Raw genomic sequence first — 26864 nt, forward strand, 5'->3', positions numbered from 1 at the left:
GCAATGGTGTGATCTCGGCTCACCGCAACCTCTGCCTCCCAGGTTCAAGCAATTCTCCTGCCTCAGCCTCTTGAGTAGCTGGGATTACAGGCACCTGCCACCATGCCCAGCTAATTTTTTTGTATTTTTAGTAGAGACGGGGTTTCACCATGTTGGTCAGGCTGGTCTCAAACTTGTGACCTCAGGTGATCCACCCACCTTGGACTCTCAAAGTGCTGGGATTACAGGCGTAAGCCACCACACCCTGCCTGTTAAATGTTTCTTTGTCAAATTCTTTTGTGACTATTTAGATAACCTTGTGGTTCTGTCCCTTTATTCTACTAATATGATGTATTACATTGATTGGGTTCTGTATTTTAAACCAATCTTGCATTCCTGGGATAGATTCCACTTGGTCATGGTGTACAATCCTTTAACATGTTGCTGAATTTGGTTTGTTAGTTGTTCGTTAAGGATTTTTGAATCCAAATTCACAAGGGATATTGGTCTGTATTTTTTATTGTGATGTCTTTGTCGAGCTTCACAGCATTCAGTCTAAAGTGTTCCTTCCTCTTCTGTTTTTTTGGACACATCTGAGAAGTACTGGTGTTAACTCCTCTTTAAACATTTGGTGGAATTTGCCAGTAAAGCCATCTGATCCTCTGATCCTCTGATCCTGGGCTTTTCTTGCTAGAACAATTTTTTTTTTTAAACTATTAACTCCAAATTCATCAAATTTGGGAAGATTTCAGCCTTTATTTCTTACTGAGAATGAGCCATTTCTCTTGAATGTTTTCCTCATGTTGCTGCAAGCCTGTTTTTGTTTGGTCGTTTTTGTTTGTTTGTTTTTGTTTTTTTAAGATAGGTCTTGCTCTGTTGCCCAGGCTGGAGTGCAGTGGCATGATCTCAGCTCACTGAAACCTCTGTGTCCCGGTTTGAGCGATTCTCCTGCCTCAGTTTCCCAAGTAGCTGGGGTTACCGGCATGCGCCACCATGCCTGGCTGTTTTTTATTTTTTTTTTTGCATTTTTAGTAGATACTGGGTTTCGCTCTAAGACTGGTCTCAAACTCCTGATCTCAAGTGACCCACCTGACTCGGCCTCCCAAAGTGCTGGAATAACAGACACGAGCCACCACGCCCAGTCTGCTGCAAGCCTTTTAATGTCCAGAGCTATTAAAAAAAAAAAGTTGATTTTTGAGTTTTTTCCCTTTCTTCATTGTTTTTGTGGAGGGGTGAAATTTGTATTTCTTCATCCTCCATCTTCATTGATGTCCTTCCTTAGCTGGATTTCTGATAGGGCAGACACAAATGCCCCAACTCAGAAGACACTTATTTAGTTATAAGGATGATGGTTCTCAAACTTTAGTGAACACAATTAACTAGGGGAGACTATTATAAATGCATATTCCTAGGTCCCACCACAAATTCCAATGAGTTTGTCTGTGGCCTGGGAACATGCATTTTGAAAGCACTGGATTACAAGATCTAAAAGTAACGAACAAATTGGGAGGTTGAGAGGAGGAAAGGTTGTATAAATATGTTAACTTCACATTGATTTCATACAATAGAGCCAAAAGAAACTACACAGTTGAGAAATCAAGATGTGGGGTGTATGCTTTAGAGTTACGAAGGCAACCACTGTAAGAACTAGAAACAAAAATAGTTAAGACAGGCCACCTTCAGGGAGTGGAGCTGAAGTAAGACAGGGCAATTTTAAATTTTCTTTATAGTTTGAGCTTTCTTTCTCAAATACAGCTGTTATCTTTATAATAAAACAAACACAAAAATGACAAGAAAATCAGTAAAAGGGGGCTATTGGCCAACAATTCTGTCTTTCCTTCCCAGTGCCTCTGCCAGCATAGTCATCCATCCACCAGCAGCTATGGCCCAGGGGCGTGCAGCCTGGCTCCTCGGAATGGCACATGGAGCTGGGCTCCTCCCGGGAGCCACATTCCTTCGCACCTCCCGCCAGAGGCAGGCATGGGCAACTGAATGCAAACAAGATGAAGAGGACACTGTAATCTTAGCAATTGTTAGCTGCCAGCCGCAGCCATAACCTGGAGTCACAGAGCCCTGGACTCAAGGTCAAAAGAGACCTACACAAGGTCACATAGTGACCCAGTCCTTACCAGAACCAGTAGTCTTTGGAGCTTAAAACAAGTATAGGCCAGGCGTGATGGCTCATGCCTGTAATCCTAGCACTTTGGGAGGCCGAGGCAGGCAGATTTCTTGAGCTCAGGAGTTCGAGACCAGCCTGGGAAACACGGTGAAACCCTGTCTCTACTAAAGTAATAAAGAAATTAGCCAGCTTCGTGGTGTGCGCCTGTAGTCCCAGCTACTTGGGAGGCTGAGGCAGGAGAATTGCTTGAGCCAGGGAGGTGGAGGTTGCAGTGAGCTGAGATCGCACCACTGCACTCCAGCGTGAGACAGAGCAAGACTCCACCTCTAAAAAATAAAATAAATAAGCATAAATCTAAAACACTTTGCTTGGAAGCTGGCCTCAGGTTTAGCTTATACCATAAACTCACCTGCCAACTGTTTCAGAGGTCTGGAACATGCAAGTGGGGATGGCCGATTCTGCGGGAGGTATGGGCATGTGACAGCTGTGCCCTCTGAGCTGTGGGGGAATGTGGCTTCCCCGATCCCTGGGCTCTGGAGGGCTGTTTTCTGGGTGAAGGTGATCCAGACCGTTCAGGCCAAAGCCCCAGTGCCAGAGACTCATTGTCCTTCCCACGGTGGAGATGTTTCTCCCTCTCAAGACATCCTGCACTAGCATGGGACGGGCTCCTCCACTCCACACTGCCTGGAATCCACGTGGGCAGGGATGAGGGAGGCAGCTGTTAGTGGGAAGCGAGGCTGTGGGACTCCAGTGTTCTGGACAGCCCCAGCCAGAGGTGACACTACTCTGATGTGCTGAGTGGCTGACTGGTAGGGGGTTAGTGAATGGAGGTTTTCTCACAATTCCATGAGAATCCGGGGCAGGCCATGATAGTGGGGAAGGCTTTCAGATAACGTAGCACTGGAGCTGGACCTGCTGGCTGGGCAAGCTTCAGACACAGGAGGGTGGTAGCTTGTCTCTTGCTGTAACAGGCAGAAAATGTAATGATGTGACATGCCCCACCTGGGCCCATCTTGCCTCTGGCTCTGCAGGCCTCCTGAAATCAGCTCTAGGAGGCCCAGGGAACCCCACAGGTAACACCAGATTTGACCCCACCGAGGAGGCCATACCAGGTCCCAGTCCACAAGATGAACACTGTGCTCTTTAAAAAGAACCCCTGTCTTTGTTGGTGTTAGTTCCCAGCCAGTGAAGTCACAATGATGGTAGCAACAGGTACCATCACCTGGTACCTGAGTGCCAGGCACGGCTCCGAGGGATGCACACACACAATGCTACCCCTCAGCCCCAGCCATCCATGGACCCTGTGGAAAGGAAGGCATGGAGACACATCGCGGGGCTTGAGAGTGGCAGAATCAGGATCTAGGTGGGTAGTCAGCTCCAGTGGGGGGTTCACGGCCCCTCGCTCCTCTGCCCTTACCTTCACCCATGAGAATGTGACCAATCATCTCTGTAGCTGCAGACGCCAGCAAAGGGTGAGACCCCTAATTCTAGTGCATATTTGCTGAAAGACAGAATGAAAATGAGTACCCGCATATCTCAGGTACCTACAACAGACTGTCATTATAACTGCAAGGGACAGAGTGAACTTAATAGACACCAACATGTCCTCGGCAGTTCCAACAAAACAAATGGTGACAAGTACCCAAGTCAGTATGACCTACTAGTCTCCAAATCATAGTAACTGGAGGTCAAAATGAAGAGGCAGGACATTCCAGAACAGTACGGACGCACCAAAGGAACAGGCAAAAATGCACACCTCCTTCTTCTCCTTCTTCTCAAAAGTATGTGTACTGGTTTTCTGTTGCTGCCATACAAATTACCATAAATTAAGCAACTTAAAACAATACATCCCAGTGCTTTGGGAGGCCAAGGTGGGAGGATCACTTGAGCCCAGGAATTCGAGGCTGCAGTGAGCTATGATCAAGCCACTACACTCCAGTCTGGGTGATAGAGTGAGACGCTGTCTCTAACAACAGCAAAGCCCAGTTCTGGCGGTAAAGGTGGCATTTCATAGCAATGGGAAGGTGCAGGGTGATCCTGGCAGGGCACGTGATGAGGGTGTGGAGGCAGCGCCTGGGAAACCTCCATGTCAATACGATCACAGAAACAATGGGAGCTCCCTCGCGACTGAAGCAAAGCAGAAAATGCACCGATGAAGGTGGAGGGTGCAGAATGCAACCCAAAGTAAAGAAGAGGTGAGGGTGCAGAAAATTATGGGCAAGAAACAATGCTCTCAGGTTCTAGATTTGTGGTCTTAATTGAATCATAATTTGGAGAGTCTTTTTTTTTTTTTGAGATAGTCTCGCTCTGTCGTGTAGGCTAGAGTACAATGGCGCCATCTCAGCTTACTGCTACCTCTGCCTCCCCGGTTCCAGTGATTCTCCTACCTCAGCCTCCTGAGTAGCTTAGATTATAGGCACATAACACCATGCCCAGCTAATTTTTGTATTTTTAATAGGGACTGGGTTTTACTATGTTGGCCAGGCTGGTCTTGGACTCCTGACCTCAGATGATCCACCCGCCTCGGCCTCCCAAAGTGCTGGATTACAGGCATGAACTACTGTGCCTGGCTGGAGAGCCACGTGTGGTGGCTCATGCCTGTAATCCCAGCACTTTGGGAGACCAAGGCGAGTGGATTACCTGAGGTCAGGAGTCCAGGACCAGCCTGACCAATATGGTGAAACCCTGTCTCTACCAAAAATACAAAATTTAGCTGGGCATGGTGGCACGCACCTGTAGTCCTAGCTACTCGGGAGGCTGAGACAGGAGAACTGCTTGAACTCGGGAGGCAGAGGTTGCAGCGAGCTGAGATCATGCCACTGCACTCTAGCCTGGGCAATAGAGTGAGTGAGACTCCGTCTCAAAAAAAAAAAAAAAAATTGTTTTTGTACAGATGGAGTCTCACTGGGTTGCCCAGGCTGATTTCAAACTCCTGGCCTCAAGCGATCCTCCCACCTTGGTCTCCCAAAGTGCTGGGATTACAGGCATGAGCCACCTTGACCAGCCAAATAAACTCTTTTAGACTGTTCCCAGGACAAGTTTAGGGCAAATGTTCCACAAACCATTACATGTAAGCACATGTGTGATTATGACTGAACTTTCACCTGATTTGTGAGGCCCCATAGTAGCCTCAGAAGGAAAGAGCCTGGCCCCTCAGACTGCAGGGAGGTGAGTATTCCATGCTCACCTGGGCCAGCTCCACCTCCTGCAGCTCAAGGGCTCAGCCTGGTGGGTGCTGGTCCCCAGGGTGCAAAGGAGGAGCCAGCTTCTATCTTGCATGGGTTGATGGCCATGCAGTTTGATTTCCTCTTTGAGTCAAAGGAATCCCGTCAGGGCCAGGCCTGCAGCTGCCCTCCTGTCTTGGAAGACTAAGAACTGCACCCTGCTCCTGCAAGCTCGTCCATAGCCCCAGCAATGCCACGTGCTGCCTTCCTTTGCTGCATACTGGTCTTGGCCACCTGCTATCACCATGTGGCTTCTCCCATGCCCTGGCCCTTGCCCCTGCGGCATTTAAGCACATCTCCGCACCCGCTCAACACTGCAGTGCAGCCACTGTTGTGTGCTTCTGATCTCAGTGAGTTCGCGTGCTCAAGAAGCTGCAGTGCAGCCATTGCTGTGTGCTTCTGATCTCGGTGAGTTCGCATGCTCAAGAAGCCTTTGGCACAGAGTTTATGACCTCAGGCTCTCCAGTTCAGTGGGCTTAGGTTCACCCCAGACCTGTTCTATTTACTAGCTAAGTGCAATTCCCTTAACCTCAGTGAGCTCATCTAGTTATATACAGAATGGTGATGGCAGTACCTACCTTATAACATTGGACTGATTCACCCAGCAAACATACCTTGGGCACCTTCCAGTGCTCTCTGTGTGGGGGTACAGCTGAACTGCTGCAGGGTGACAATGGAACTAGAGCTGGGGCGGGGGCTGGGGGTTGCAGGGGCTAGCCCAGGCAGGACCTTCAGTGCCTGGCTAGGAGCCTTGGACTCTGTCCTCAGAGCAGTGGGAACCCACTGGAGGGCTTCAGTTGCAGGATGGGAAGGGTGATGGGGTATGCCAGACTCGTCCGAACAAAGCCACAGTCTTTGCGGAGGGGGCAGCAACTAGAGCCCGGGGGACTACACAGGCAGCTGTTTGCAAGGATTCTGCAGGCAAAAGTAGTGTGGGGGGAAACTGAGGATGAACTTGAAACTTAGGGTATAGGTGGGCGTGTAAATTCGTTCAACCTTTATGGAAAACAGTATGAAGATTTCTCAAAGAACTGAAAATAAAACTACCATTCGCTCTGGCAATTCCATAGTTGGGTATCTAAAGGAAAAGAAATCATTACATCAAAAAGACACCTGTATTTGTATGTTTATTGCAGCACTATTCACAACAGCAAAGACACAGAATCAGCTTAAGTGTCCATGGATGGATGAATGAAGAAAGCAAACATGGCATATGTACACAATGGAATACTATTTGGACTTAAAAAAGAATAAAATCGTATCTTTTGCAGCAGCAAGGATGAAGCTGGAGGCTATTATCTTAAGTGAAACAAGCTGGACACAGAAAGACAAATACCACAGGTTCTCACTTATAAGTGGGAGCTAAATAACATGTACACAAGGACATAGAGTGTGAAATGATAGACAATGGAGACTTTGAAGGGTGAGGGGTGGGAGGGGGTGGCTGGTGAGAAGTCACTTAATGGGTACAGATATTTGGGTGATACCCGAAAAGCCCACACTTCACCAATATACAATCTATGGATGTAACAAAACTGCACCTGTACCCCATAAATTCATACAAATAAAAAAGAAATTTAGGTGATATGAGCTACGGGCCTTGGTTACCAGTCCTGCGCATGTGCATGAGTGTGTGATTTGTGGCGTCACACCGTGTCAGGGAGCCAATCGGGGCACTGGGAGAGGTGATAAACTGGAATTTGGAAATGCTGAATTTGCGGTGCCTGTGAGGTAGAAAGTGAGGAAGTCCAGCAGCAATGGGCTAGACATCTGGAATTTAGGAGAGATCTTAATGGAAGAAAAATATTTGGGAATTAGGGTTTTCAGGGGGTAACTGGCAGAGAATTGAGGGAGGAGATGGCGTGGGGTTAATAATGTGATTATATCTTCTTTTTTTTTTTTAAATGGATTCTCACTCTGTTGCCCAGGCTGGAGTGCAGTGGTGCAATCTTGGCTCACTATAACCTCTGCCTCCCAGGTTCAAGCAATTCTCTGCCTCAGCCTCCTGCGTAGCTGGGATTACAGGCGCCTACCACAATGCCCGGCTAATTGTTTGTATTTTTAGTAGAGATGGAGTTTCACCATCGTGGCCAGGCTGGTCTTGAACTCCTGACCTTATGATTCACCCGCCTCAGCCTTCCAAAGTGCTGGGATTACAGGCATGAGCCACTGCGCCTGGCCCATATCTTCTTCTTCTTTTTTTTTTTTTTTGAGATGTAGTCTCGCTCTATTGCCCAGGCTGGAGTGTAGTGGCGCAATCTCAGCTCACTGCAAGCTTTGCCTCCTGGGTTCACGCCATTCCCCTGCCTTAGCCTCCCGAGTAGCTGGCACTACAGGCACCCTCCACCACGCCCGGCTAATTTTTTGTATTTTTAGTAGAGACGGGGTTTCACGATATTAGCCAGGATAGTCTTGATCTCCTGACCTCATGATCCGCCCGCCTTGGCCTCCCAAAATGTTGGAATTACAGGCATGAGCCACTGCGCCCGGCCCCATTCCCATTCTTGTTTCCAAAGGACTGTATCAGCTGTACTATCACCCGTGTAGGGACACGCCCTCAAACACCAAGGACTCCATTTTACAGACAAAAAATTGCAAAGTATAACAGTTGCACTTTGAGTATCTGCTGATCAAGAGAATACATAATGACAAAAGTGCATTATAAGTTCAGCAGTGTAGGGTTTTTTTATAATTTTTTTTTTTTTAAAGACAGGGTCTTGTCATGTCCACACTGATCTCAAACCTCTGGGCTCAGGTGATCTGCCTGTGTTGGCCTCCCAAAGTGCTGGGATTACAGGCATGAGCCACTATGCCAGGCCGAGCTCAGCAATATCTTAAGTGAACCTTATTCACTGTATGTATTTTATTAACTGTGATGACATCTATACACATTTGGAAAATACAGTATTGTGTCCACATGCTCTGTGGAAGCTTTGTTATATTAATTTAATGATAAATGCAAATTACTGAGCTATCTGATCTCAGGAGGTATAAATTACTTTCTCTAATTGCTACCTTCAATCAATTTCTGTCAAATTTCCCTTATTTCCCTTAACAATACTTTGGGCAGATCCCGTAAGTTCCCAAGCAGTTACTCAAAGTCCAGCCAGTTCAGTCTCAAATACAAGGTAAGCCTTTGCCCACTCCCATCACCACCTGGGTTTATGGCTTAGGACACTTTAAGAGAACAGGTGGGATGTGCTGCCTCGGAATTCCCACCACTCTCCTTAGGATCTCCCGTCTCTGATGTCAGGTCATGGAGAATGAATTAGGGAAAAGGGCAAAAATCTTTCCATCCACAGGGTCACTGGCTGTATTTTTCTCAGGCTAACACTAATTCAATTTTTTTTAATTGAGGTATACTTTACTTATAACAAAGTTCACCAATTTTAAGCACACATTTTAATTTTTGACAAATAACTACCACAATTATGATACAAAATATTTTCACTGCCGAGCCCACTTTGTGCTCCATGCAGTCAATCCTTTCCCCCAACACCCAGCCCCTAAGTACTCATCTGCTTTCTCTCACCACAGTGTTGGCTTTCTAGAATTTCACAGTACGCAGCCCTTGGTGTCTGGCTTCTCCTGCAGAGCCTGACAAATGTGAGACTCCTTGCTACGTGCAGCAGCAGTATGGTCCTTTATTCTGCCGAGTGGTATTCCACTGTATGGATCCACTTGTTCCACTTTTTTTTTTTTTTTTTGAAACGGAGTTTCACTGTGTCACCCAGGCTGGAGTGCAGTGGTGCAATCTCGGCTCACTGCAACCTCTGTCTCCTCGTTTCAAGCGATTATCCCACCTCAGCCTCCCGAGTATCTGGGATTACAGGCGCACACCACCATGCTCAGCTAATTTTTGTATTTTTAAGAAAAAACCGGGTTTCACCATGTTGGCCAGGCTGGTCTCGAACTCCTGACCTCAGGTGATCCGCCTGCCTCGGCCTCCCAAAGTGCTGGGATTACAGGCGTGAGCCACTGCGCCCGGCCTCCACTCTTTGACTATTATCAATAATGCTTCTATGAACATTTTGGTACAGTAAGTCTTGTGGGGACATGTTTCTATGTCTCTCGGCTAAGTACCTAGCAGTAGGATCGCTGAGCTGAATGGTTAAGTGGTTACAACTTCATGGGAAATTATCAAAATGTTTTCCAAATTGCCCTAATCATTTTGCATTCATTCCTACCTACTATGTGTGACAATTCTAGTTGCTCCACATCTTCATCAACACTTGCTACTGTTAGTCTTTTTAATTTGGGTCATTCAAGTGGATGTGTACTGGTTTAGTGATGTCTCACTGTGGCTTTGTGCTTCCCTAACAACAGATGATGGCCAAGCATCCTTCATATACTTACGTGTCATCTGTATCGTATTTCTTTGATGGAATATTGTTAGTAAATCTATCTATCTATCTATCTATCTATCTATCTATCTATCTATCTATTGAGACAGGGTCTCACTTTGTCACTCAGGCCAGAGTGCAATGGTGCGATCACAGCTCACTGCAACCTTTACCTCCTGGACTCAGGTGACTGTTCCACTTCAGCCTCCCGAGCAGCTGGGACTACAGGCATGCACCACCACACATGGCTAACTTCTTTTTTGTTTGTAGAGATGGGGTTTTGCCATGTTACCCAAGCTGGTCTCAAACTCCTGGGCTCAAGTGATCTGCCCACCTCGGCCTCCCAAAATGCTAAGACACTGCATTCAGCCTGTTTGTAATTTTCTTATACAGCCAAATTAGTTCTTTATGTATTCTGAGTAGAAATCCTTTATATGTATTTAGATTTTCTCCTAGTCTGTAGCTTGCCTTTCATTGTCTAAATGAGATCTTATTAAAAATTAATTTTCTCTGGGTTTATTGAAGTATAATTTACATTTAATAACACTCACCCTTTTTAGGCAGAGTTCTGTGAATTCTACCACTACAATCAAGATATAGAATTTTCCCATCACCCTCCCAAAATTTCCCTATACCCTCTTCTAGTCAATCCCCTCCCTTCAAATGCAACCCCTGGCAACCAACCACTGGCCTAATACTGTCTTTTGAAGTGGTCCAAGTTTAAAATTTGATGCAGCACAATTAATCAATTTTTAAAATTATGTGTCTTAGTCTGTTTGTGCTGCTATAACAAAATACCTGAAACTGGATAATTTGTAAACAACAAATTCATCACTTACAGTCATAGAGGCTGGGAAGTCCAAGATCAAGGCACCTGCAGGTTTGGTGTCCAGTGAGGGCCCACTCTCTGCTTCCAAGATGGTGCCTTGTTGTGTCCTCTCGAGGATATGAACACTGTGTACTCACGGTGAAAGAGATGGAAAGGCATAAAAGGGCTAGCTGGTTTCTTTGGGCCCTTTTACAGGGGTACTAATCTATTCATGAAGTTGGAGTCCTCATGATCTAATTCCTCCCTAAAGTCTTAAACTCAAGTAGCTTAAGTTCTCCAACTAGCTGTTTTTGATCTCTGTGAGGCCAGTCTGTACAGTGACTTTTTCTTTCTTTCTTTTTTTGAGATAGAGTCTCGCTCTGTCACCCAGGCTGGAGTGCAATGGCATGATCTCGGCTCACTGCAACCTCTTCCTCCCGGGTTCAAACGATTCTCCTGCCTCAGCCTCCTGAGTAGCTGGGATTACAGGCAAGTGCCACCACGCCTGGCTAATTTTTGTATTTTTAGTAGAGACGGGGTTTTACCACGTTGGTCAGGCTGGTCTCGAACTCCTGACCTCGTGATCCACCCACCTCAGCCTCCCAAAGTGTTGGGATTACAGGCATGAGCCACCGCACCCAGCCCCACTAACCTTCTTTCATGGGGAATTGATGTAAGTTTTTCCAAAGGCTCTGCAGGGTATCCTCAATATACAGTGTTCTGACATGGGAAACGGGCTCTAGCTCAACCTCCTTCACCCCCAGCTCCAACTAGTTTTGCCATCAGTGTTACTCCCTATTGCTGCTTGCTTCACAGCCTCTGGCCTAGTGGATGGGGTCTGGCACTGGACAGCACAAACAATGACAGGCAAGCCCCTGAAGACCCCTGCCCAGAGGTCTGTTAGTTTTCTTGATTTCTTCAAAGCCAGGTATAAGGGCAGTCTAGCAAGCTCACACTGTCCAAGCAGACATCCAATCAGGGAAGATGCCAGCCTCTCCTTTGTAGGCATCTGAAGTCATTATGGTAACTCTCTTGGAGCTACACCTTATTGGCTTTAGTAATAGCACAGCACCCTCCCTATTTCTGCACCCAGGAGGCTGCTTAGGGAAACTCCTACCCTTCCTCCCGCCCCATCCCTCTCCTGTTGCCCAGTTAAGCCTGAGGGTAGGGTGGTGGTAGTTCAGAATGACAGGGCTGGCTCTTCAGCCCTCTAACGATAAGTTCTGGGTGCTGCTATGTTGTGCTGCCTTTACAGTGTGGGATACTGAATGCCTCTGGGTACTCACCTTTGTGCCCTGACTCACTAATTCCAGGGTAACAGGAAAAGGCTCATTAAACGTTCCGTTACATGTAGCTCTAATAAAAACAGCAATAATAACACCAAAACACTCACACAGTGCTTGCCAGGCACCAGTGTCTTTCTCTACTTATGTTAACTCATTTCCTCTTCACAACAACCCACCCCGTTAAGTAGGATCAGTAACCCCTTTGCACAGCTGAGGAAACTGAGACATAGAAGCGGTAAACTGCCCCAGTTCACAGGGATAGAGAGCCAGAGAGCTGCAAGCCAACTCGGGGAGTTTGGCTGGAGTCCACGCTGTGCTGCTTTCCACATAAGAGAGGCAGAGAAAAGCTGCACCTGCAAGAGCCATGGTTTCGGCTGCGTATTTGAATAATGAAGTCAGCGGTCGGGAGCAAGGAGAAAGCACACATCTCCAGCCGCATCTCTGTCCCTGAGCGCTCCCCCACACTGCCAGACCATGGCGGTAGAGGGGAGTCCCGCATCCTGACCCCCGGCAGCCGCGCACTGGGGGGCCCTCAACCTCCGGGTTACTTGAGGCCACTCTGCAGCCACCCACGGAGGAGAAAAGACGGCAGCGGTCACCCTTCGCCACTCCAGCCGCCTGCGGTCCCGCTACCCCTCGGCCAGGACGCGTAGCAGCCGCCACTAGGCCAGGTGGCCACAAGTTGCGTGCAAGAGCGACGGCTGCGCATGTGCGCGGCGTGCGTGGTGCGTGCGTGCTGACGCGGGTGTCTGCTCCGACGTGGGGGTCACTAGACAGCAACTGCCTTCCAAGTTCTCGTATTAGCTGCGGGAAGGACAGAATGGTTCCAGTCACCCGAGTGTGGAAGGAGACCCAATGCTCAGCAAATGCACGGACTTGAGTCCCTAGGAGCAGGGTGGCCATGGTGCGGAAGCAGCTGGCACAGCCCCCTCAACCGCAGACCCCTGGGGTCCTCACTGCCGACCCGCGTTCAGTGCTGCGCATAAGTAAGATTTCCAATTGGAAGGCCTAGGTTCCAGCTTTGCCTCGCACCGCACCGTGGCTTTGGGCCAGACACGTCATAGCCCTGGAGCTCTTTCTCCCCATTGTTGAGATGAAGAGGGTGCACGAGGTGTTCGACGCAGCAAGGTTAAATGGAAGGAAACGGGGTGGCCACTTAAGTGAGTGGTTGCACGCGCTTGCGCTGGGTGCTGCAGCCTGGAGCCAGGAAGGTGGGGCAGGGACCTTATGCTGTAAGGAGTGGCAGTGAAAGTGCCTGGGGTCGGAGGGAGGCAGGGGATGAGTTCTGAGTGGGAGGAGGGGCAGCTCAGGTTTCATCAAACAGATGACCTCTGAACCAGAACTTGAAGGATGAGAAGGGACATGACTGAGAGGGGCGATGGCCCTGGGAGCATCCTGGCACAGCGGGTGCTGAAAGCCTGCATAGAGCATAGATGTGTCTAGAGAGTTCTGGGATTGATCGCTAGCTAGCGCAGTGTTGGGCTCATGAGGAGGCAAGAGGTGGGCTTGGAGCTGGAGGTGGGAAAGGCATGGGGAGTGTCTTGAAAGCCCCCTTCACCTGCTGGTCTTGAAACACTGCAGAGGGTCTTTAGGCATGGAATTTATATGAGATGTGTGTTTCAGTAAAGTAACCGACAGGAACTACACAGGAATTGTAATTGTACAAAGGGGATTTCGGAGGAAGGAAGTTAGTCTCAGTCCAGGGAATAATGAAGGCCTGGGCTCAGGAGTTCAGTGGGGAAGGAGAAAGAAGCAGGATTCCAGAGAGATTTTGGGCATAGTAATTGACAGGCTCCCGATTAGAGCAGAATCTAAGATGATGCCTGGGTTTGGAAGACTGGGTGAACTGAATCATTAAGACACTGAAGTGTCTACCAAGTGCAGACCTTGTGCCAGGTACTCAGCATCCAAAGATCAAAAAAGACCTAGACTCTGCCCTCAGATATTTCTACTTGAATAGGGCAGGTGGACACATAACTAGATAATTGTATCTATACCTTGTGATGTGGAGGATTACAGCTGTCCCTGCCTGACCTGGAGCTGGGGGTGAGGGCAGGGGGGCTTCCTAGAGAAGTGGGACCTGAGCTTGGCAGAAATGGGAGTTCACAGGCAGTGTGAGATGGGTCCCCTAGGTACAGTAAGAACGCAAGCAGGAAGGCCAGGGAGTTTGTGGTGTGTTTGGAGAACTAGAAGCAGATGCTGGAGTGTAAAAGGAGAGCTTGACTTTTATTCTCCAGAGGGTGGGGAGCCATTGCAGAGCCTTAGGTGGAGAAGGGCCTGGTCAGATTTGGGTTTAGGGCAACTTACCCTGGTGCCTCGTGGAGAACGATTGTAAAGGGGAGAAGCTAGGAGGGAGAGGTGGCTGTAGGAAGTGCTGGTGAAAGAGAGTGGAAGCTGGAGCTGACACAGGGAGTTCAGGAAGGAGAGAGGGGTGGGGGATGGTGGAGTGGGGAAGTGAAGGATGAGGAGGGAGGGCAGAGGTGAGGTCAGTGCTGCATACCAGGTGCATGAGGCCCGGGGAGCATCTCTGTGGAGGTACCTAATGGCAATGTACTAGCCAAGTCATCTTGACCAGTTCACTTAGCCTTGGTGATTTGCCTCATATTGCAGGATGTGGATGATAAGACCTACCTCATAATGTTGCAGTGATTCACTCAACGAGTATTTACTGAGTATCTGTTGGTGTTCTGGGTGCCAGGGATTCATCCGGACGGCCTCAGCAGAAAATACACAGGAAATATGGGTTGAGCTAAAAATCAAGGGCCCAATTAGAACAGATTTGACTGTCATCCATATTAACACTCCCAGAAAAGAGGGAGATGAGCAGAGAGAGAGAGAGAGAGACTCTTCCAAGGCAAGGCAAGAGTAGGCTGCAGGATCACCCTGTGCTGGCCGGCAGGAGCCAGGGGCTGGCATGTATCTGTTTGGCCAGATCATCTTTAAGTGGCAGTTTGAGAGTAGGCTCTCTAAGCTCTTGCACTGGTGTCATCACTTCTGGGGATTTCCTGAAGAAATCCCCAGATTTCTTGTGTGGGTAGAGGGAGCTGGTGATAAGTATTCAGCCAGGTGCATCCCAGATCCCAGGGCCTCATGGGAGGACCCGGGAGTGCTGGAACCGGCCTCCTCATACCACTGTACAGCTCTGCCTAGAGCCTCTTTCTCTGCTGAGTGGTTCTCTTAGCACAAAATGAGTGTTGTCAAAAGGGCATGTATTCTGCTTTCACTAGCTGCACAAGAGAAGAACAGCGGCTGTTGGTATGCCTTAGAACTACTCTTTTTTCTTTTTTTTTTTTTTTTTTTGAGACGGAGTCTCGCTCTGTAGCCCGGGCTGGAGTGCAGTGGCCAGATCTCGGCTCACTGCAAGCTCCGCCTCCCGCGTTTACGCGATTCTCCTGCCTCAGCCTCCCGAGTAGCTGGGATTACAGGCGCCCGCCACCTCGCCCCGCTAGTTTTTTGTATTTTTTAGTAGAGACGGGGTTTCACCGTGTTAGCCAGGATGGTCTCGATCTCTTGATCTCGTGATCCGCCCGTCTCGGCCTCCCAAAGTGCTGGGATTACAGGCTTGAGCCACTGTGCCCTGCCAGAACTACTCTTTAGAATACCTACCCCTTTGACAAAACGTACTTCGTTCTCAACCATAAACAACCATACCCCTTGTTTATGGTTGAGAAGATGAAGGCCTGGTGGAATTAGCTTCTTGCCAGAGACTACACAGTGGCCCTAAGGACTCTGCCTTTTCCTTGGCTCTCTGAGCTTTGTCTCAGAGGTGTTTAATTGCTCCAGCCAGATCCATGTAAATAGCAAATTAAGCCCACGCGGTGGCTCATGCCTGTAATCCCAACACTTTGGGAGGCTGAGGTGGGCGGATCACTTGAGGTCAGGAGTCTGAGATAGCCTGGTCAATATAGTGAAACCCCGTCTCTACTGAAAACACAAAAAAATTAGCCAGGTGTGGTGGCACACGCCTGTAGCCCCAGCTACTGAAGTGGAAGCTACAGTGAGCTGAGATCATGCCACTGCACTCCAGCCTGTGTGACAGAGCGAGACTCCATCTTAATAAATAAATAGCAAATTAATGTTTTAAGTGAAGTAACAATGATGGTTTACTCTGATTTAATTTACAAATAAACATGGAGTTTTTGTTTATAAATTTTCACCACTTTTAAAATCTTCAAAGGCTAATTAAAATAGTTAATATTTGTTGAGTGCTTCATATGTATTTTCTCATTTGATTTTCACAACATCCCCGTGAGTTAGATATGATTATTGCCATTTTACTGACAGAGTAAGGTTGGAGCAAGGTGGAGTAAGATGGGGTAAGCATGAGGTTAAGGGTGGAGTAAGGTGGAGTAAAGTTGGCGTATGGTGGGCTAAAGTTGGGGTAAGGTAAAATAAGATTAGGTAAGGTGGGATAAAGTTGAGGTAAGGAGGAGTAAAGTTGGGGTAAGGTGGGCTAAGATGAAGTAAGGTTTGGCAAGGTTGGAGTGAGGCTGGAGTAAGCTTGGGGTAAAGTGGGGTAAACTTGGGGTAAGGTTGGAGTAAGTTTGGGGTAAAGTTGGAGTCAGAATAGGGTAAGGTGGGGTAAGGCTGGGATAAGATAGAGCACAGTTGGGGTAAAGTGAGGTAAGGTTGGGGTAAGTTGGCCTACAGTTGGAGTAAGGTGAGGTAAAGTGAGGGCAAGGCGAGGTAAGGTTGCGGTAAGGTGGGGGTAAGGTGGAGGGTAACTTTTAAGATGTGAAACTCTTTTTGCACGCCTTGTCTTACCCTTCTTGCTGTCCAGTAAGGAGCAGCTTTTCTCCTCAGTTTAACTGAAGTGAGCATTTGCTGGCGAAGTTGAGGGAACACGCACATTTGCAGCTCTGTTTGTCTGAGCTGAGGCTTGTGTTTGTCCTAGGAAGGGCCATTTGGGAGCTGTTTGAGATGGCATCTCACAGTGAGCAGAGGAGGTTTGCAGCCACTCAGTGAGAAAGGTCTCTGACCTTTCAGAGTCTCAGGTCTGATGGTGGTGGAGATGGAGCACAGGTGACTGATTCGGGGGACTCGGAGACACCCCTTGGAGGAGGGACAGGAAGGGTTGGCGGTAACTGGTTTCATGTGGGCATAGACATCCTCTGTCAACCTTGGTCTTTTCTGTAGTATTTCGTGCAGGGTCCTGGTCAGTAAATCTGGCCAAGTGAGTCATTTGAAAGCGGTCATGTGATCTGGGTTGATAAGTGGATAAGCCATTGGCTTTCATCAATCTCTGAATTTATTAGTGAACTTTAAAAAAGAAACCTTTCTTATGCTTTTAAATAATGACTTTTTTTTTCTTATTTTTGTTTTTGTTTTTTGTTTGTTTGTTTTTTGTTTTTTGAGACAGTCTCGCTGTGTCACCCAGGCTGGAGTGCAGTGGCGCCATCTCAGCTCACTGCAAACTCCGCCTCCCGGGTTCATGCCATTCTCCTGACTCAGCCTCCCGAGTAGCTGGGACTACAGGCGCCCGCCTCCAAACCCGGCTAATTTTTTTTTTTTTTTTTTTTTTTAGTAGAGACGGGGTTTCACCGTGTTAGCTAGGATGGTCTCGATCTCCTGACCTGGTGATCTGCCTGCCTCGGCCTCCCAAAGTGCTGGGATTACAGGCGTGAGCCACCCCGCCCGGCCATGACTGTGTTTTTTAATCTTACCATTTAAATCTAGTTTTCCTGAAGATGCTTGTGTGCCTTTAGCCAATAGGATCTTTGTCCGAGGTGGCAATGAAGATAGTATACCATAAGCCCATAATGCCTCCAGGGTAGTGGCTGCCAAAATTAACAGCTGTGGAATTATTTGTGACCCTGTTAAGGGTAAACATATTTGTCCCTTTTCATTTTATGATCAGCAACTGCTAGAGTTCTTACTTGTAATTGCAATTTACTGCCCTCACTGTATTGCTTAGTTTAGAGGTGGACACAGAAAGAATGGAACATTTGTTTTCTTTTGGATCTGAGCTATGAATTTGGGCCTCATTATCATGCAGGCCTTGGCCCCTCTGTCTCTACAAGATTGGGCTTTCCTGTTTTTGTCATTCTCAGCTTACTTCGTAGGCACGCTTTGTGTAGAGGAGAAAAATACCCTCCAAAGAACCTCCCAAGGAGGTTACCAGGTACACGGTTCAGCCAAGTGGGTGACTCGATGGGATGCATCTCTTTGTGTTTGTCCGGGCCGGGAAGGGTGTGGCAGCATGTTGGGAGAGACAGCTCCCAGCCAAATAACTTTACCACCTGAGCTATGAGGCAGTTCCTGCACATCACCACTCCAGCAGGGTCCAGCCTTGCTGCTGCAGAAAGCGAGGGTGTGGGAAAGCAAATGGCTCCACACGACGCTTGCAGTGTTCAGAGGGGTGAGTATGAGTTGTGTGGATCTCAGGGAACCCTTTGGCCCGGGAATACATGTATTGAGCTCCTCCTATATGTGCATTTATGTGGGTCAAGTGTATCTACTTACATACTGAAGTATTTGTGAGTAAAACAAGAAAAAAAAAAAAAGATGTGAAGGATGGATAGAGAAAATAAAACAGCAGGAGGCTGGTAGTTCCTGAGGCTGGATGCTGGGCACATGGGCATCCATTCTACTCTTCTCTCTACTTCTGTGTATATTTGAACATTTTCAAAATAAGAGGGTTTTTTTGTTTTTTTTTGTTTGTTTGTTTTTTGTTTTTTTTTAGTTTATTTGTTTTAGATGGAGTCTCACTCTATCACCAGGCTGGAGTGCAGTGGTGTGATATAGGCTCACTGCAACCTCCGCCTCCCGGGTTTAAGCAATTCTCCTGCCTCAGCCTCCTAAGTAGCTGGGACTACAGTTGCGTGCCACCACGCCCAACTAGTTTTTTTTTTGTATTTTTAGCAGAGACGGGGTGTCACCAAGTTGGCCAGGATGGTCTCCATCTCTTGACCTCGTGATCCACCCGCCTTGGCCTTCCAAAGTACTGGGATTACAGGCGTGAGCCACTGCACCTGGCCTTTTTTCTTTCTTTCTTTCTTTCTTTTTTTCTTTTTTTTTCTTTTTTTTTCTTTTTTTTTTTTTTTTTAGATGGAGTCTCACTCTGTAGCCTAAGCTGGAGTGCAGTGGTGCGATCTTGGCTCACTGCTACTCTGCCTGTGGGGCTGAAGCTATTCTCGTGCCTTAGCCCCTTGAGTAGCTGGGACTACAGGTACGCACCACCACACCCAGCTAATTTTTTTTGTTTTAGTAGAGATGGGGTATCACCATGTTGCCCAGAGTGGTCTCGAACTCCTGAACTCAGGCAGTCCACCTGCCTTGGCCTCCCAAGGTGCTGGGATTACAGGTGTGAGCCACCATGCCCAGACAGAATAAAAGGGTTTTTTTTAAAGTATGTATAGTATTTGTCTTAGCCTATTGTACTGCTATAACAAGATACTTGAGACAGGGTAGTTTATAAACAGCAGGTATTTATTTCTTACAGTTCTGGAGGCTGGGAAGTCTGAGACCAAGGCACTAGCATTCAGTGTCTGGTGAGGGCCTTCTTGCTGTGTCCCTATGGGGCAGAAGGCAGAAGGGCAAAAGGGGCCTTGCTGGTTCCTTCAAGCCCTTTTACAAGGGCACTGATCCTGTTTATCAGAGCTCCCCTTCCAGAACTTAATCACCTCCTAAAGGCCCTTTATCTTAATGCTATCACATTGGCAGTTAAGTTGCAACACATGAATTTTGGGGGCATGCAGGCCATGACAGTTTTCAAACATTTGTCTGCATACGTAGGACCCATCAAACACTGTACTGCTTTGGCGCACACTCTGAGCTGGGCCTCTGAGTTCAGCAACGCTTCACTTTCCTGGCATGCAGAGCTGAGGGGCAGGGACAGAGATGAAGTCTCTGAGGCACAGTGATGGTATCATGGAAACCTTGAACTGTGGGGACTCACCAGGGGAGGGTCGGGGTTGGCTTCACTGAGGAATCGAGGACTGAGCCAAGACCCGAAGGATGACTGGGAACCTCCTGGGTGCTGTGGGACTGGGGGAGAGGGAGAGGGAGTCTCAGATGGGGGGAATTCCCTGCGTAGTGGCCCCGGGGCCTGAGGATGGCCAGAGGATGGAGCCCAGAGGGAGGGGAGAATGGTGAGGCAAGGGTGGAAGGTGTGGGGCGTTCCAGGCCCGGTTAGGGGATTGGCCTTTGTCTTCGTGCCACGGACAGCCATTGAGGCGTCTAAGTAGGGAGTAGCCGCAAATCAGGCTCCCACTTTCCAGCCACCATTTATTTATGGCTTGGAGGGTGGGTGGCACAGGCAGGCACTGGCATCCAGGTGAGAGATGACAGCTCCTCAGACTGAGGCTGTTGGGGGTGTGTGGTGGCAGGGGTGGGAGCAGAGGTGTGTTTGAGAGAGATGAAGGACACAGTGGCAGTCTGGACATGGGTCATGGGGAGGAGGGGTCAGCATAAACAGTGATGGGGCCATTGCAGAGACAGAACGCCAGAACAGGACCTGATGTGGAGGGGAAGCCTTGCATCTGACCTGGGTGGATCTGGAGGTAGATTTTGCAAAGGCGATTGGTCATATAGACTTGGGGCTCAGAGGAGGCCCCTGGGAAATGAGTCTGGGGGACTCCCCCACATGCAGATGCTACTGAGAGTATGGAGGAGTTGCTTAGGGAGAGGTATGAGCCTGGGGACCACAGGAGGTGGCTCCAGCAGACTCTAGAGCCCCAGCTTGGGTTTTTTCTTTTTAAAATTAAACAAGCCACGCTTAGGTGTGCTTGTTGTAAAGATGTGAAGCCAAAGCAACCATATACAGATGCAGACACTTGCAGACACTTTTGCAGAAAGCACAGCTATATGTACGCACATATGCATAGATATTATTTTCAATTTTATGTGAATGGGATCATACCATCGTCCCACCAACTAATTTTTCTTGAAGGTTTGTTTTCTGATTATAAATGTCATACAAAGGTATAATGGGAGTCCTCTCCTAAAATCCCATTCTCCAGAGATAACAGTTAACATATTCCTTCAACATTTTCTTCTATACCTATATAGTATTTTATTATATAGATGAATCGTTATTTATAATTATTCCTCTGTGGAAGAACATTTAGATGCCTGTAAGTTTTCTTCTGTTAAAAAATAGCCCTACAGTGAATATCCTTGAGTGTCTGTATTCACTTGCATGCATTTGTGAGTAGTTTTGCAGGCTGGGCTCCTCCCAGTGGAATTGCTAGGCTAAAGGGCATGCACCTTTTAGAGGTTTTTGTTTGTTTGTTTGTTTGTTTGTTTGTTTGTTTGTTGAGAGGAAGTCTTGCTCTATAGCCCAAGCTGGAGTGCAGTGGCGCCATCTTGGCTCACTGCAACCTCCGCCTCCTGAGTTCAAACAATTCTTCTGCCTCTGCCTCCAAAGTAGCTGGGATTACAGGCATGCATCACCACACCCAGGTAATTTTGTATTTTTAGTAGAGACAGGGTTTCACCATGTTGGTCAGGCTGGTCTTGAACTTCTCCTGACCTGTAGTGACCCACCTGCCTCGGCCTCCCAAAGTGTTGGGATTACAGGCATGAGCCACCACACCTGCCCACCCTTTTAGAGTTTTAACAGATGTTGCCCCGCGGCCTGAGAATGCCTGTTTCCCCACAGTTTCACCAGCACTAGATTTAACCTAATCTGTTGGGTGAAAAAGGTTGTCTTATTGGTGCCTTAATTTACATTCTATCCATGACTTGCAACTTTAAGCATCTTTTAAAATGTTTATTGGTTATAGGCAGTCTTCATGAGAACATTGTATCCTTTGTCTGTTTTTCTTTTGGGTTTCCTTTATTTTTCCTGAATGGATTTGAAACAGTTCTTTACAGGATCTGGCAGTTGATTGACAGCTTCTTAATTCTAAGAATGTCCCCAACTTAAAAGCATCCCTGGAGAGTCCCCTTCTTCTGTGTCACGCCCAGTGTCTTGTGTGAGTTGTCACCAGGCCCCACTTGTTTTCCTCTGAAGCGTTCTGACAGCTCTGCTCACGGCCCCTGTGTTGAAGAGACATGCTGCAGGCCGGGCATGGTGGCTCACGCCTGTAATCCCAACACTTTGGGAGGCCAAGACAGGTGGATCACTTGAAGTCAGGAGTTCAAGGCCACCCTGGCAAACATGGGGAAACCCCGTCCCTACCAAAAATACAAAACAGCTGGGCGTGGTGGTGGGCACCTGTAATCCCAGTTACTTGGGAGGCTGAGGCAGGAGAATTGATTGAACACAGGAGGTGGAGGTTGCAGTGAGTCAGGATCATGTCACTGCACTCCAGCCTGGGCAAGAGAATGGGACTGTGTCTCAAAAAAAAAAAGAGAGAGAGAGAGATGCTGCAGAGCACCCTGCAGTGTTCCCAAGGTGTGAGGTGACAGAGCCCTAGTCTCTGATTCTGTGACAGCTTCGGAGGGTGACACTCTATGTCGGGCCCTAAAGTGCTCCCCTGGGCTGTCAATGGTGTGCTTCTCTGGTCACCTTTCGGGGGTGCAGTAACCTCGCCTCTGCTCAGTTTCTCAGATGACCAGTCAGGGAAAAGAGTGGCCATCAACATATCATGAAAATGTTCTGTTTGAAAATGCAGAGTACAGTTCCTGGGGACACAGGGATCTCCCAGTCCTCAGTGCTTCAAGACCCTGGGCAGTTCCTATTGGACAATGACACAGGAAGGTGTGAGTCATTCTGGGCGGTTGCTAGTGTGCTGTGCTGTGCCTGTCGGCTTGGCGGTGGGGAGGCCAGGCGTGGGAGTGATGTTCCTGACTATGCCTTCTCTCCCAGTCACTCCTTTCTGGGTTTTGTTAGGGGAGGGAGTGTCTAGGGTCCAGGCCATCACCAGAAGCTTGGCTCCCTGCTCTTGACCCCTTGCTTCTGCCAAACACTCCACAGCTTACCTGGAAGCGCCCTCAGGTTGTCCAAGCTGCCTGCCTCCATCTGGCTCTGGCCCTGCCTCCATCTGGCTCTGGCCCTGCCTCCATCTGGCTCTGGCCCTGCCTCCCAGCCTCGGTAGCTGGTTCCTGAGCCCTGCTCCTGGGGCTCCCAGCCTCTCCTACTTCCCTCCTCTCCTTCTACCTGTTTCGTAGCCGCTTTACTGAGATATGATTCACATACCCTACAATTCACCCCTCTAAAGAAGAGTTCTTAGTAGAGTTTTCGTCATTTTTAGTCTGTTCACAGAGTTATGTAACCATCACCATCCAGTTTAGAACATTTGCATGGCCCCCCAAAGAAACCCAATACTCATTAATCAGTCACTCTCATTTCTCCCCTTCACCTACCTCCTCTCCCAGCCCCTGACAACCACTAATCTACTTTCTGTCTCTGGATTTGCCCTTTCTGGACATTTCATGTAAGTGGGATCAGATGATATGTGGCCACTTGTGTTTAGAGTGGCGAGCAAAGCCCAAGCCGCTGCAGACATCCAGACCAAGGCAGGCTAGGCCAGGTGACAGCCTGGCTAGAGTTTGGCGAAGTCAGTTCCTCCCGCCTCAGTGGGGCCTGTGAGCCGCGGTCCCCAGAGATGCATCCAGAGGGCATCAGAGGCAGAATGCCAAGCAAGCCAAGACCCAGGGAGTCACAGCCACCTGGGAGCTTCAAGGGGCGATGCAGGGATTGGGAGGCCGTGGTCCGGGTCAGTTGGGAACTGAGGGTGATCAGGGATGGCCACTCATGGAACCTCTGGATCCTGTAATCTAGAGAGAGCCGGAAAGTGAGCTCCCCTGTTGGTGTTTCTCCTGAACCCATTCCCTCAATACAGACACACTTCTTCTTTGATGCTGTAGACAGCCTGAGATGTAGTCTACTAATTGTTACCAGTTAGGCTTTCCGTGAATGGGTACCTCATTAAACTTCTCTAGGGGGTTTTGACATTCATTTTCATTCATTCACATCTTAGGGTGAATTATTTTAATCCGGGTACTTTCTTCCTAACAGGAAGAATCAAGTTAATGAAACTGGAAGTCCCTAGTCACCTTAGCTTTCATAACTGGCCTCATAATGTCACGAGAACTCTCATCTTGGCACTTGTCCTTTCAGGTGCCGTGCAAGGGAAGCCCTGTGAGAAATCAAGCAAAGCCAGGCATCTTTCAGTCAAGGATTTTCTCTCCAGTTGTGTGCGAAATAAGAAATGACTCTATGTAGCCAATAGGCTGAGGCAGGAGGATGGCTTGAGGCCAGCGGTTTGGGACAAGCTTAGGCAACATAGTGAGGTCTCTACAAAAAATTTTAAAAATAGCCAGGTTTGGTGGTGCGTGCCTGGGGTCCCAGCTGCTGGGGATGCTGAAGCAGGAGGGGACTGCTTGAGCCCAGGCTGCAGTGAGCCATGATCGCACCACTGCACTCCAATCTATGTCCCTGTCTCTTAAAAAACACCGAAAAACCAAATCCAAAAACAAAACACCACCTCTCTGGATTATGTTGCTCCTCTGCTCTGCACCGTGCTGTGGCTTCTGTTCACAGTCAAAGGCCCCCGAGTGGCTGTGGCCTGCTGCTGTTCTCCAGCCCCTGGCCGCTTGGCCCCCAGGAGACCAGGCGTGCTCCTGCCACAGGGCCTTTGCACTGGCTGCTCTCTGGGTCTGGAACAGGCCCCACCCCACTCAGCTTCCCCCAAGTCTGCTCAGATGCCACTTCCGTACTTCCTAGCAGAAGGAAGCTGCAGGTGCCAGTAACTTACCTGTGGCCAAAAGGAGCCAGTGGCTCCAGTACGCGTGTGGAAGGCTGGCTCTCCTGGGTCACTTCTCTCACAGAGCCTCGGGTTTCTACTGCCCAGAGGACTGCGTGGCTCCTCATACCTGGCAGTTCTGACACTGCTGGAATTGGGAAAAAAAGGGACCCTGAGACTAAGCCAGTGCTTCCTGGGGTCTCGAGGGGCCCTGTGCCTGGGGCTGGAGGCTGAGCCTCCTCCTCCGTGTCCCCACCCTGGGGATGGCCTGTTTTCCGTCTTCCTTGTGCTGACCACTGGCGCCTGTTGACTGAAGCAAGAGGGCCTCCAGCTGGGTTCTTCCTGTCCTCCAGTTGGTGCCTTAAGGCCCCCACTGGGTGGGGTCTCTCTTTACCCTCTGATCACATAGTAAACTGTGGCTGATGTGTGGTGAGTCAGCCCTGTGTGCAGGCAGGGGCCCATTTCCCAAAGGCCACAGTCTGTCCCAGCGCCTGCAAGGCCTCTGCCCTGGCTGGCCTGGACCCCCCTTGCCAGACTCTGCTCTCTGTGGGGCTCTGCCCACATCTACTGCCCAGTAGGACATCCAGTCTCCACTGCTCTTTGGAGACAGAAGAGAGCCTGGCACACTGGCACGGGGTATTTTCCCGAAGGTCAAAGATGTGTTGAGTGAATGAAGGTAGAGAGTCCATTTCTGAGACCTTTGCTGGCCTGACTCAGCTCAGTGGGGTGAAGTTATTACTGCTGAGGTGCTTGCTGTTTTGATTGTCTTTAGAGAGCATTCTTAATCTTTGGATGGTTTGAAATACCAAGGAGAAAAAAGGGAGGAGAGGCTTCTAAAAAAAAAAACTTTGGCCTGGTGCAGTGGCTCATGCCTGTAATCCCAGCACTTTGGGAGGCTGAGGCAGGTGGATCACAAGGTCAGGAGATCAAGACCATCCTGGCTAACACGGTGAAACCCCGTCTCTACTAAAAAATACAAAAATTAGCCGGGCATGGTGGCGGGCGCCTGTAGTCCCAGCTACTCAGGAGGCTGAGGCAGGAGAATGGTGTGAACCTGGTAGGCAGAGCTTGCAGTGAGCCAAGATCATGCCACTGCACTCTAGCCTGGGTGACAAGCGAGACTCCGTCTCAAAAAAAAAACAAAAAAACAACCAACTTCATTATGAAAACACACAAATGTATACACAAATAGAATAATATAATGACACCCCTTCCCCCACCACACGGCCCATCACACAGCTCCAACAGGCCCCTATTCATACGGGTCTTGTATGCTCAGCCCCTATCTCCACCCCTGGAAGAATTAGAAGCAAACCCCAGACATTGTATCTCACTGCCTGTTGCAGTCTGTGTCCACAGTGAGGCTTCTGAAGGAAAGGCTGTGGAGGGGGTGAGCTGGCGGAGCCCATGTTCTCCTGGGCCTGACCGGGATGTGTTTGCCGCTGTCACAGCTCCCCCATCTCCACCCGTCACATGACATTGAGTGAGGCCGCTTGGCTCCAGCCACTGCACAGGTGTCCTGTGGTCATTTCCTTCCTGTGCTGGTGAGGGGCACAGTCACCCGCTTGCACACTCTGAGGTGTTTTCCCTTTTTCCATTTCCTGTCACTGTTTTCAAACTGTGAGAGGAAGAGAGAGACCTCGATCTGATAACCATTCATTTACTATCAAAATTGGGGTCACATCTTTATAAGAACGTGTGGCTTGAGGTCATGAATAGCAGTAATGTGAGGGAAGCTAAGGTTCTGGCAGGATGCGAATAATCTGGGAGTTTTCATTTTGTGGTTATGTATGAGCTGTTTTCTGCTGCATTGCTAACTATTGGAAGAGATTTTCCATGGATTATTATATGGATTATAGAGGAAAACACAAATCTCCAACCTCTGTACATTTAATCACTTAAATGAAATGTCAAGCCTTCTTGTTAAGAATTACAGTACTGACTGGAACAACGTGGCTTTAAATATGACTTATTAGTTTCTTTCCACTTCTAAAGCTCACAATAAAACACCACAGCTGGCAAAACAAATCAAGGTAAAATACGTTTTGAAAAGTCATAACTTTACTCAACAACGAAAAACTAAGAAATAGAGGACTTGAATAGACGTTTTTCCAAAGAAGACATACAAGTGGCTAAGAAGTAGATGAAAAGATGCTCAGCATCACTAGTTATTAGGGAAATGCAAATCAGCCACAATGAGATGCCACTTCACAGGCATTAGGATGGCTATTATTTTAAAAAGCCAAACAAAACCAACAACAGAAAATAAAAGCATTGGTAAGGATGTAGAAAACGTGAAGATGTGGAGAAATTGGTGCACTGTTGGTGGGAATGTAAAATGGTGCTGCCACCATGGAAAAGTTTGATAGTTCCTTAAAAAGTGAATCAGAATTACCATATGATCTAGGAATTCCACGCCCAGGATAGGCACGCACTGAAAAGAATTGGAAGCAGGGACTCAAACAGACACTTG

The sequence above is a fragment of the Mandrillus leucophaeus genome, unplaced genomic scaffold (genome assembly GCF_000951045.1).
Source record: "Mandrillus leucophaeus isolate KB7577 unplaced genomic scaffold, Mleu.le_1.0 Scaffold291, whole genome shotgun sequence".
Classification (NCBI taxonomy): Eukaryota; Metazoa; Chordata; class Mammalia; order Primates; family Cercopithecidae; genus Mandrillus; species Mandrillus leucophaeus.